Source organism: Seriola lalandi, unplaced genomic scaffold, assembly GCF_002814215.2.
Source record: "Seriola lalandi dorsalis isolate HSWRI2012SDOR001 ecotype SW California unplaced genomic scaffold, Sedor1 jcf7180002054425, whole genome shotgun sequence".
In the NCBI taxonomy this organism is placed as follows: Eukaryota; Metazoa; Chordata; class Actinopteri; order Carangiformes; family Carangidae; genus Seriola; species Seriola lalandi.
This window is the reverse complement of record NW_019524978.1, coordinates 3,857,747-3,869,892: the sequence shown is the minus strand read 5'-3', so window position 1 is coordinate 3,869,892 and position 12,146 is coordinate 3,857,747. Positions and strand designations below refer to the sequence as shown.

The window sequence follows — 12,146 nt, the reverse complement described above, 5'->3', positions numbered from 1 at the left end:
TTAGATACATATGTGTAGTTTATCAGTTTTAGTTTAATATCCCATCTGTGTTTGACAAATGAAAATCTGATATGTTATTCCACAAAAAAGTTGAATTACCCAGTTAAAGATTCATAAAACTACACCTACCTCTTCTCCTGTCATCGAAGAATCCAGTATCTATCAAAGTTCAGCAGTTTAACATCACTGAAATATCCATTTCCTCATGTGTGACTTGCATAATGAACCACAGTTGGCTCCAAACCAGCTGTGAAGTCACAAAATCCTGCTAATGTGAAGACATGCTTAAATCAGACTTGAGGGGAGCACAAGGAGTCATTTAAGTAATTTCAGTTCAGTTCAACTACATCAAGATTTTTTGACCTCATTAAAGCTATGTCTGTGGTGCAGCAGTGGAGGCAGTGGGTGACTTTGACCACTGGGTGGCAGTAGCTACACATAGATGAAAAATAATTGCGTACAGGGACAAAAGATGCAAGGTTGAGGCCAAAATGACTCACAGGGCTGGTTAACTGTCTACACAGTGGGTTGTTGTGGTCAGTCATTTATTTAGATATATTGTTGTTATTATTAATTATAAGGCAGCACTAATTCATTACCTGAATGCTTACAGGTGTGCATTAGGTCCGACTGCAGTGAAGCACAAACTTGCGCAACTGAATGTCTCATGCTTTTAGGATGATTGCATGGACATTGCAATTGGATTTGTGCATGTCATTGTTAATGGTGTTTTTCTTTTTGTTGTTGTTTTGTTTTTGTTTTTCCTGGAACTGAATGGAGACTAAAGGTGTACAAAAGTACACACTGATTAAAAAATATAACCTTGATTTTAAAACATGATAAAATCTGATTTCCATTCAGTTTATGTTTGCATTTAATCAGTGGGATTAAGTGTTCCTCGGCTCTGTCAGCCGTTTCCCCAGGAGGCACTTCCAGTTGTAACTCTGATTGGACAGGACTGATTGAAGTAACCAAGTGACTATAAATTTGGTCTTACATATTCCTCAAATTCATTTGCTGTTGAAGCCAACAAGGGATTCATGGGGTTGGACCTTTCACAAATGCAGACAAATAGAACAATAGCCTTCACATTAAGATGCTTTATTTAGTTGTGCTTCAGTCAGTATCCTGGAGCGGGCATTGTCTGACTGGATATTTTACATGCTTTATCCTATGGTACTTGATAGTCTGATTCTGTCCTGCTGAGCACATTCTGCTCTGTACAGCAATATATCCACTCCATCAATCTATACTCTGCATTACCCTCTCTCTCTTTCTCCACTTACTGAACCAATAGTCCAGCTCCTATTGTCTTCCTTGAGCTGGTTAGTGGCTACATCTAGCCAATACAATAAAAAAACAAATGGCCTACCCAGGCATTTCTGAATACAGGATTGGCAGCTTGCACCAAGAGACATGCGTCTTTCTTTGAGACCAATAGATTTTCTATATGAGCTGTCTAACAGCTAATTATCACGGCAGAACTTGGGTCATTTCACTCTCATTCAATTAAGTAAAAATGGGAAAACAATCTCAATGTCATTCACTAATGTCAGAGCAGATTTTTAATTATTTCTTGACAGACTGAACGTGACCACCTTGTAAAGGTTTAGGTTTTACAGAAAGTCTTCATTTGTTGTGTGTGGAATATATCAGTGGGGAGGATCAATGTCTTTTTCCTGGACTAGAAAATGTATTTTATTTTAGTAGTATTTGGGTCCAACGTGTTATTCAGCCAAACACTGAATGAGTAGGGACAAAATTGTCCAATAAAGTCCTCTTAGAGGCTTTAGAGCTTTTTAGCTAAGGTGTGCTTTACAAACTGTGCAGCCAGCAGAGTATCTATACAGAACATATTAATAATTGAGGCCACTGTCGATGTGCTCACATTAGAGCGTACTCTCTCCTCAGCCACTCACCTGGGAAAACTGCGATTAATGACACAGTCATTAGTTAAAGTTATCTGAGTGATTTCTTACTCATTGGATATCTCTCCATCTTCCTCTACCACTCATTTCTCCTCCTCCTTTTCCTGCTCCACCTACTGGAGCACACCTCCCCATGACTCTAGGATTTGCTCTAATCATCTAGTGCCATTATTTGTCCCCACACTTGCCTCCCCACAGGAACAATGTGAGATTTCAGTTCAGCATGAATCACCTACGTTAGTAATGACTTGATGAACTGCTATTAAGAACGGGCTGCAAGTTTGTGGCCGAGTGAAGTCAGTTTTTTTCATGTTTAAAGATTTGTAGAGATGGATGGAGTTTTGCAAAATGATCAAAAACATTGATGATTTCATTAGAAGTTGAAGGAACTTGTACAGAAGATGAAAAAAATCTGCCAGTGAATTGGAGGAAAACCTTTAATACCAGAAAATCCTCACTTCACTGATGAGCATAAAGGTATTAGTATGGAAGGATCATATCAATGAATATCTGAGCATGATCTCGTATAGTCCTCGCCATAATTAGTTAGAACAGAGCATCCTTTCTGCTCATCTATAACTTAATGCCTCCTGTAGTGGCCACTTTCTGAGATTCTCTAAAAATAATTATGATGCGCTATCATCTCAGCAGCTCAATTAAACTTGAAGGCTTGTAAGCACACAGGTGATTAATGGTTATTTCCCTAACTTTGTAATTTGTTCTGTATATGATTACCCCAGCCTTATCTCTGATTTCTCATCATTTAACTAATGATATTGACGACAATAATGAAGATGAACGAACGTGACAGTCATCCGTTGATTTCGTGTTGTTAGGTTTAAGTCCACTTAAACGTTATTGCAAGTTTTTAAAAAAAGGCAGCAAACTGTCATACAAGTAAGATCAATGTAGTGCACCAACCAGAATCATACTGTACCACTACTATATAATACTATTATTAGACTTTGAGGCATAACATAAAATAACAAAACAAATACTTTCTTTGAGTTTTTAATGTAAAATGTGAACGATTATGATAATATTTACTAATGCTGTAGTATTTCAATTCTGCTGCTGGTTCAATTCATTTCTGTGAAATTAAAGTGAGCCCAGGTCTACCAGTTGCTCCCAATCATCCAGTCAGTCAGACAGCAAAGTAATATTCATCTTAGACTGATTTAATTGAGAAAGAGAGAGAAAATAAAACAAATAGGATTAGTTTTCCACTGACTCCAGAGGGAATTATGCAATAGACTAAAATGTACCTTTGGTTTCTGAGGTTGTACTTTCACTCTGAACCTTCTTTTCTGAGAGTGTGGAAAGAGACAGCGAGGTATCACATCTCTGCTGGAAATGACAGGGCTTTTATTTAGTTTTCCTTCTCTCCCCTCCCTTCCTAAAAGTGTCTTCTCCATTCTCATCATTGTTTTCACTGCTTCAATGTATTTACTCTCCTATCCCTCTAATTCTCTCTCCCATGTTCTGTCGTTGTCTTTCTTCACGGTGTGTTTAGATTCTGCTGCAGTGACACAAAGCCTCACTACCACACACACACACACACACACACACACACACACACACACACACAGACACACACACACACACACACACACTCACTAATCCTTGCTTCTGCAACATCTGCCACATCCCCCAGCACATGTGCTGGTTAAATGCAACCACACACTCATGTGCACACGCATATACATGTATCATGCGTGCACCCACTGTAACCATAAAGGCAGCCCCTCCCCGTTTAACCACCAGCCCTGACATCAGTTCTAAATAAAATGATGCAGTTGTTCACCGACAGGCACAGCCTCGCCCTTGGAAACTACAACTGCTGTTTTCTCATCTTCAGCAGTGTTTCCCTTGGACTGCTTTCTTGGCCGTGTGGGAAGGCCTCTGGATCAGTGTTTGGATCATGTGACACTAAACATTTCCACTGGAGCTTTTAGTGAGAGTACATAAAAACTATTCACAAAAAGTGCAACATCTATCTTTAAATTCCTTTATTTGTTGCTCTCTTGGCCGTGTTTTGTCTACTTATTTTCTTCTGGCCTCATTTTCAGTGGGATTTTCACCATCAGCCTCATTAATCAGCTTGTTTTATGTCAGAAATACATGATTTCCCCACAGGTCTCACCAGTGACTGTAGGACAGAATGGGCGAAGCAGTTTTCATTTTCACTTTACCATGATTGCTGCTGCGCTTTTGTGTTTGGCTAAAGCAAAACATATTTTGACAGTAATTCTGCAGTAACTGTGACATGAAGCTAAACTGGCCAGTAGCTATTTGAGGCTGGGGCTCAGTGCAAAATAAAAAAAGCATGCCCCTTACTAGGAAATCATTGAAGGGAGCCGTGGCTGCTGTTCACCTTGTCGACTCTCCGTTAATTGCTACAGAGGGAGGAATAAGTTGAGGTGATACTGTTTCAGATGGCTGAATTTTTCACTTCTGTTTAGGTAATATTGTCTGAAATCTGATCATGTTAAACTGACAGCTGTTAGGAGTGAGCAACATACAGTTAATCTTCTGACAGGGGGATGGATTTTATTTACAGATTGTAGTATTGATATCAGCCGATGTCATAATATAATATATTTTTGTGGAAAATCAATCAAAAAAACTTTTTAATGCTCATGAAACGTCATCACTTTGATGCAAAAATCATATAAAAGTCCAGTTTTACCATACAGCAGTTCCTCCAGTTGACAGCATGTAATATGTAAGTAATAGGCACAGATGTGGGCAAATGTATATAATCTTCTGCTGTATATTGTCATATTGAAGCTGCTAATAATGTCTATCCTTTACAGTCTAAGTGGTGGTAATTTTGGTGATACTATTCACTATGACAGTTAATTAGTATGCAATGGAGAAAAGGGTGCCCAAGCTTTGATTTCACTGATTGATTTAATTTTCCCGGTCTCCCATGGTTTTGGTGGAACATAAGGAAACCTTGTCTTTAATGGTAGAAGTTGTTTTGTTTTCAACAAGGCAGGGCTGCTTTGTCCAGTTCGGAGGAGAGATTGGCCCTGTGTTTCTCGATGAGCATTTACTATCTACTAACCTTACTCGTCAAGAGAGACAGCGAGAGCGAGGGGCGGGGAGAGGGGTTGAGTAAAAAGAGAGGGAGAGGGCGATGGATGTATCAAACAGCAGCCTCCTGCTGAGCGGGGAATGGAAAAGCTGCTGGCACCAACATGAATATTTCAGCAGAAAGCTACAGCTCTCTGTACCCCTCTCTCTCTCTCTCTCTCTCTCTCTCTCTCTCTCTCTCTCTCTCTCTCTCTCTCTCTCTCTCTCTCCCTCTCTCTCTCTGTCCCTCTCCTCTCTCTCTCTCTCCCTCTCTTCTCTCTCCCTCTCCCTCTCTCCTCTCTCTCTCTTTCACCTTTTCCTTCTCTCGCTCTTAACCCTCCACCACCCCCACCCCCTGCTTCTCTCCCTTTACTCTCTTTTGGAGTGGACAGTGATAATGAAGGGAGTGATAGAGATGGAGAGAGCGAGACAGAGGGACATATACAAAGAGGGAGAGAGAGAGGGAGAGAGAGACCAGCTCGGACTGAATTCTGGGTAGCTGAAACAGAAAATGGCTCCTGAATGTAAATCTGGGAAGGCAGCAGCAGAGTGTTGCCTCAACTTGGCTGCTTCCCCAACCCCCCTGCTAGACACTTGTGATGGTTTGGCCCGGGGTAGTTAGACAATAAAAACAGAACGAATGGAACAAAACAAATATCAGCAAGCAGGGAGTTTCTCTGGAGACCTAAATAGATTTTTAACAGTCTGCTGTTTTGTTTTTTGTTTTTTTTCAATAATTTAACAGCTCCTTTCCTTATCCGCTGTTTATTTTTAGCTATCTTGTTATCTTTTCAATTTTGGGTGTGTGTATTTATAAGCGAGTCTGTTGTGAAATTGTGGAGATGATAAAAACTACCGATTGATCAATAGAAATGCCTTAATCAGTACTAACGAATGTTTGTGATAATTGCATACAGCTAAGATGCAACGTTTGGGTGCAGAACACACAATAAAGGTGAGCTGTTGCCTGGAGGAGCAGTCTGTGTGATGTGAACTTGTTTTTCTCCAAAAAATAAAAATAAAGCACTGTTGTAAATTTGTCTAGAAAGTGTACGTTTTGAGCTCGAGTGAAACAAGTCACTTGAGATTGCGAAATTTATTTGAATAACATTCAGGCTCCCTTGTATTTTTGGCATCATACCCAAAATAAACAAAACCCTTGGGTTGCCAGGAGTTTGTCATCAGAAACATTTAGAGAATAGGGAATTCGGTGTCTCTCATGCAGCGCATTTAAAAAGCTGCTGCCATTGATTCATTCAGTTTTATGAGTTAAACCCAAAATAACTGAATAATAAAAGTGGTTCTTAAATACATTTCATAAATCACTATTATGATTCATTATGCAAAAATGTGTTTCTCCACTTCTTCCATGAGATCGCATGGTTGATGTGAGAGGAGGCATTATTTAAATTTAAAATCTCAAGTTAAGAGAATTGTGACATCTACAATGTCTTGAACGTCACTTTAGGCGATATCGACTTGATAATTGTGGGATCTGTTGCCCTTCTCTGTTTTCTTGTGTCAGACTAATAGATGGGCTAATTCTCTGTTTTTCTGTTGGGATTAAAACTGAGGCGTTGCTGATACTGCCAATATATGCAGCCAGCCAAATAGCCTCCAACCTAGATGTACTCTACAGATACAGCCTCATTATTTGTATTTGTTTATTTCTCTCTGTCAGTGTTTGGACTCTGCAGCTGGCTGACACTTATTTAGTGGATAGCAATATTAATAGCATTATTTTAGGCTAAAAACTCCTATCCTTCCTTTCAATGGGCCAGAGTCATGGTAAAAACACTGAGGAAATGCATTAGACGACATCATTGCTGACATTATTTTACAGTGCAGTTAAATGGTGATGTCATCAAATCGCAAAGGAGAACTTCTTGCTAAAGGTGATGAACGATAAGCTTTACAGAAACCCACTCATGTCCCACTCTGAGGCAGGACATGAGTGGGTGGAGTGAGTGAGTTTTGGTCCGAGGCAAACGGTGAATATGAGAGTCTGGTCTGCTTTGTTGTAGGCAAACAATTGTTATCCAGTGTGGTGAGGTTGTAAGACGATGATAATGGACAGTTACATGGTTGGGTTGAATTTAACTTAACTAAAGGTTGTGAAAGTGTGGCTGCTTCACATTCACTGTCTGGAAGCTGCTGAAAATAGTGGACGCTTGTTTGGCTGTTTGACAAAACTCTGGTTGAGAAAAATTATTTAGTTTGTTTCTGAAGTAAAAGTCAGATTCTTTTCAATCTTTTTAAATACATACACATGCCCCACCTTGCTCTCTCTTTCTCTCTATTTTGTACGTACGCCTACATGCACACAAAATGGCTTCAGATTATAGCAGCGCACTCGTCTTTTTCTGGCCACGCTGGCCTTGTTTTTGTTTGAATCATGTGCCAGTTTTAATGAATATCGTTCAGACTGTTCTTGCTTGTGTTCCCAGTGCGATTCTCTGATTCATAGTTAATAACATGTTGAGCTTGCATCATGCAAAATGAAGAGGCCCACATTGCTTCGCACATTAATACTGAACAAAAACACTCAAAGGAATCTGCAGATGTGCTGCAGAATTCACACTTAGTTTAAATAATGAGTGCAAAGGCAGTAATTAAGTTTTGATAGAAGCTGCTTCAAAATGAAGATGAAATTACAGCTCATGGTGGAATTGGTTGAAACTTTGAAACGATAAACTGATAAACATATAGCTTGATAAATATTTAGCTGGACACTGACTACCACAGTGCGGTCTGCACTTGACCCTGCTCCTGACCTGTCCTGCGAGCTAAAAGAGATTTACTTCACAGGGAGCTATCATTGGCCCAACCCAGTATTAGCAAAGTGCTATGTTAGAGTGTGCTGTGAGGTTGAGTGGTGGGCTACTGGCTGGTTAGTTTCCTATCTGTAGATATGCCTGTCATCATACGGGCCCAAGTGGTTGCCCCTGGCTAAGATATGGACCAATAGTGAACTCTGATAACACTACTGCTAAATGTGTGTGTGTGTGTGTGTGTGTGTGTGTGTGTGTGTGTGTGTGTGTGTGTGTGGTACAACAGATAAGAGAGAAAGTGTGTGTACGTACCTGTGTATCTGGAGAGGATGGCTCACTGTGTGTGTGTGTGCGTGTGTGTGTGTGTGTGTGTGTGTGTTTAATAGTCTGCTTAGTGTTTCATGGTGGTAAATCGTTCGTTCTGTCTCATCTCACACACCGCTGGACAGCAGAGTCTGCACTACCCTGATAACACACACATGCACGCAAACACCACATCACATACAAGCACACGCTTTCCCTCACACTCTCTTAGACACACACACACACACACACGGACATACACACACTTGCACCAAGGCTACACACAGCCCCTCTCTCCCACCTTGACTTTACAGTCCAGTAAATACTGCAGCCTGTAGAGTATCAGCCAGTCTATTTGTCTGTCTGTCTGTTTACTGCCCTGGATGTCTATCCCCTGCTGCCAAGGTCAGTATTGTTGGGAAAAGCCTCTATATCTATGAGCCAGTGAAGCCCTGTGCTGCAATGGGGTTGGGGTTATGCACATATAATGTAAAGGCTAAAACATGGCTGACCTACTTTATTCCTGCTAAGACTGTTATTTTCTTTACCTGGCATTCTGTACATTAAGCAAAAAGACAAAAAAACATCAACACATAATGGAAATATATCTCTATCACACTTCTTAAATTCACCATCACAAAGTACTTTACACAAACATACAGAGATAAAATAAACAACTGAAACCAGTAAAACAGTTAGAGGATAAAAATTTATACAAAATAAGACGTCAAGCTTAACATTGTTGATAGCCAATAAAGTCAGTCAATCAGTCAATAAAAATGAGTTGAAGTGAGGATCATGTACCTGGAGCAGGAAGAGGAGAGACCAGCTCTGAAATACAAACTGGCCATGAAGAACCAGCTGTTAAAAAAATAATCATGGATATATTTTTTACACAATAAAAAAAAAATTGGACAAGTTTGCTCATATGTCTGTCAAAATTTAGGTTTGATATTACAAATGGCACGAAGACACAGATTGAGATTTACATCAACTATCCTGGTGTAAATAGAGCAACAGCAGAGCTGTCTATTTGGTGTTGTGCTCTTAAAAAAGGAAACTTTTCCTTTAGAAAGAAATGTTATAGACTCATAGGGAAGGTCCATATGGTCCTGGGTAAGATCTTTACTGAAATACTTTATCCAAATGGATAAAGACATAGTAATGGAAATATAAGGGCATGGGAAGAGAAGAAAGGAAGAAACAAAGAAAGAACAATAGGGGAGTGGGGACAGGGATAGATAAGGGAAGAGGGAGATGGGAGGAATGTTAAGAGAGGTGGAGATGACAACGGCTGGAAGGAGAAAATGGAGGCAGGAGCTGATGAGAGAGGGAGCGATACGTGAGCAGTGGAGGAAGAGAGAGCAATCAAATCTTTCCAACAGAGGTTGTTAAGCTTCTGAACTCACACAGAGTAGTAATAGATGGGAATGAAGCGCGTGTGAGAGAGAGAGAGAGAGACAGAGAGCGAGAGAGGTGTATGTATAATGGAAGGTTAATACTGCTTGCTCTTAATAGTAATTTTGGCCTGTCACTCTTCTAAAGGCCATCGCTGTGGGCCATCAGCCAGCCGTACACAACCACCAGCACACTGCAAATGTCACCATTATTGCAGTGGGCTGTGCATGACCGTGTATGTGTGTGTGTTGAATTACTATCCTGTTTTCTTCCAAATCAGACCTATTTTCTTGTTGTTTTTCCGCATGTCTTTCTATCTTTCTCTTTGTCCTTAACATTCACGTTCTCCACCTCCTCTCTCTCTGTATTGACGAGTCAGGCTGTAAATATTTACATGTACTGAAACCCCATCGATCGATCTGTCCATTTCTGTCTCACACTGACAGCAATCAGTTACGCTCCCAGCTCTCTCTGTAATTGGCTCTTTTTTTTTTCCAGCCATTGTTCATTATTTATGTTATCTGTGTCTCCAAGAACCATAGCACCACTTTTAACATTTCTTTTAAGTAACTGACAGCCAACATTGTCTCTCATGTGTAGAAAATGTTTTATCACCATGGGGCTGAGCGAAACCATTGATAATGCATGGGAACATGCTTGTCAGAGGAGAATTCTGTTTTTCCCTCTGGAAAAACATTGTTGTTTTAGGGTATTTTTGGAAGCCTGTAGTTTCTGCAGAAAATGTATGTTACAGAGCTGTTTTAGATGTCTCTCTTCCTACTAGAAATATATATTTTTGGCATTTGATGAGGCATTTTCTGTCATCTAGTACCAGATAATAAGAATATTCACATGGTAGACTTCAGTCTGGAGGTTTTGTTCCTTCTAGCCCACTTGATTTTGTTCCATTTATCATTCATCACAGAGCCTTGCCATGTGTCACGAACCTTGAACACACAAATAAAACATTTAACAGTGTGTATGGGTCTTACTTTGACTGTGTGTTGCAAGGTCTGTGGGTCTTCATAAAAGAAGTCGTCTTTGAGGCTTTCTTGAGGCTCAGCTGAACCATTATATTTTATTTGTTTGTATTCACGACACTCCCACATAAATGGCATGATATACCATATCGTCTGACCTTTAGCTCAAAGCTTTTAATTAAAATAGTAACAAGTTTGTAAAGACCAGCAACAAGTGTCTTATACAATATGTTCCTTCAGTGTCAATCAGTGTTTATAGAAGATTTCATTTCCACAGACAGTTGGGAAATGAGTTTAATGAGTCAACATGTATTCAGTTTAGACAGCAGTGAAAAGTATAAAGCTAACGAGGACCTGATCACTTATTTGGTGCATTATAGTGAATCAGTTAATTGGTTAGAGTACAATCAGTGGATGCAGTTATTTTATTGCTGTTTTAAGAAAAACATCCAGGTTGATGTTTCTTCAGGTCAACAGCATCAGGCATCACTATCTATAAAAATATATTAAATCTGACCTCGTCATATCATCTGCTATGGTTTTTAAGCATTAGTTGTGTTTATTGTTGTAACCATGACAATGAAGGCCCTCAAGATTTAAGGAAGTACTTTTAACCCAAACCAGTAGTTCTTGTACCTAAACCTTGACTGTTCCACAACCTTAACTGCATGTTTATTATTATTACCATGACAACAAAGGTCCGAAGTGCCTGCTGCTGGTGCACTCCTATGGGTAGTGTCAGAGGGTAGATACCAACAACCTATATGGTTGTCTAGGTTGGAGGACTTGTTTGGAGGAAGTAATGAAGATGAAGAAAAAGGATGGTCTCAACAGCAATAAAGTCAAGTAGAATGTGCACACTGTTTTTTGCTCGCACCATTTATTTTATTGATATGGGAGCAAACCGCAGTGTGTGGACTCTATACACTGTATTTTCTGCTTGGTCCACAACTTGTGTAGGAGTGTGTTTGTATGTGCATACCTTCCTCCTTTAATGGCTTGTTTGTTAAACCACTATGTCAAGTACATTGCCTATTTGTGTTTTATTCAGGGAGGCCGCTGAACTGTTTATAAATAACTATAAAGAATGCTCCAATAAAAACACTCCAATGAAAAGCACGCAATGTGGAACCTTTACATGTCTCCTGGCTCCCATGTCTCTGCTGACAACTTTAAAGTTGGCAGTTTATGTTATTAAATAGTCATGAAAGCTGCGGCTTTTAAAAGCCAAAGGAATGCATGCAGGTTATGCAGCCTGATGTGTTGTGTGGCGTGCAGGGTAATGTTTCCTGACTATGACTCTCTATAGACTTAGACAGCTTCCAACCCGCTGAATAGGAATTAGACTCCATTCACCACCACACCCAAAAGGTCTGACCCCTGTGTGTGTGTGTGTGTGTGTGTGTGTGTGTGTGTGTGTGTGTGTGTGTGTGTGTGTCTGAGTGAATGAGTGAATGAGCGTGTGAGCTTGAGTTTCAAGGCTGGAGAGCTCCAGAAAGAAAAATCACATTTCATAAATAAATCATCCAGGGCCTTGTGATAGATGTGCACACACACACACACACACACACGCACACACACACACACACACACACACACACACACACACACACAGACTACGATGATTTATACCATGGCCATCATAGTACGGACCAGATTAAAGGCAAATCATTTTTTAAAGAGCTGAG

General features: G+C 40.0%; 1 long non-coding RNA gene across 1 annotated transcript in view; it reads left to right on the top strand.

Moving 5' to 3' along the window:
- The window catches only part of LOC147818871 (uncharacterized), a 61,555-nt gene that overhangs the window by 686 nt on the left and 48,723 nt on the right, over positions 1-12,146 (top strand). The window lies entirely within an intron of this gene.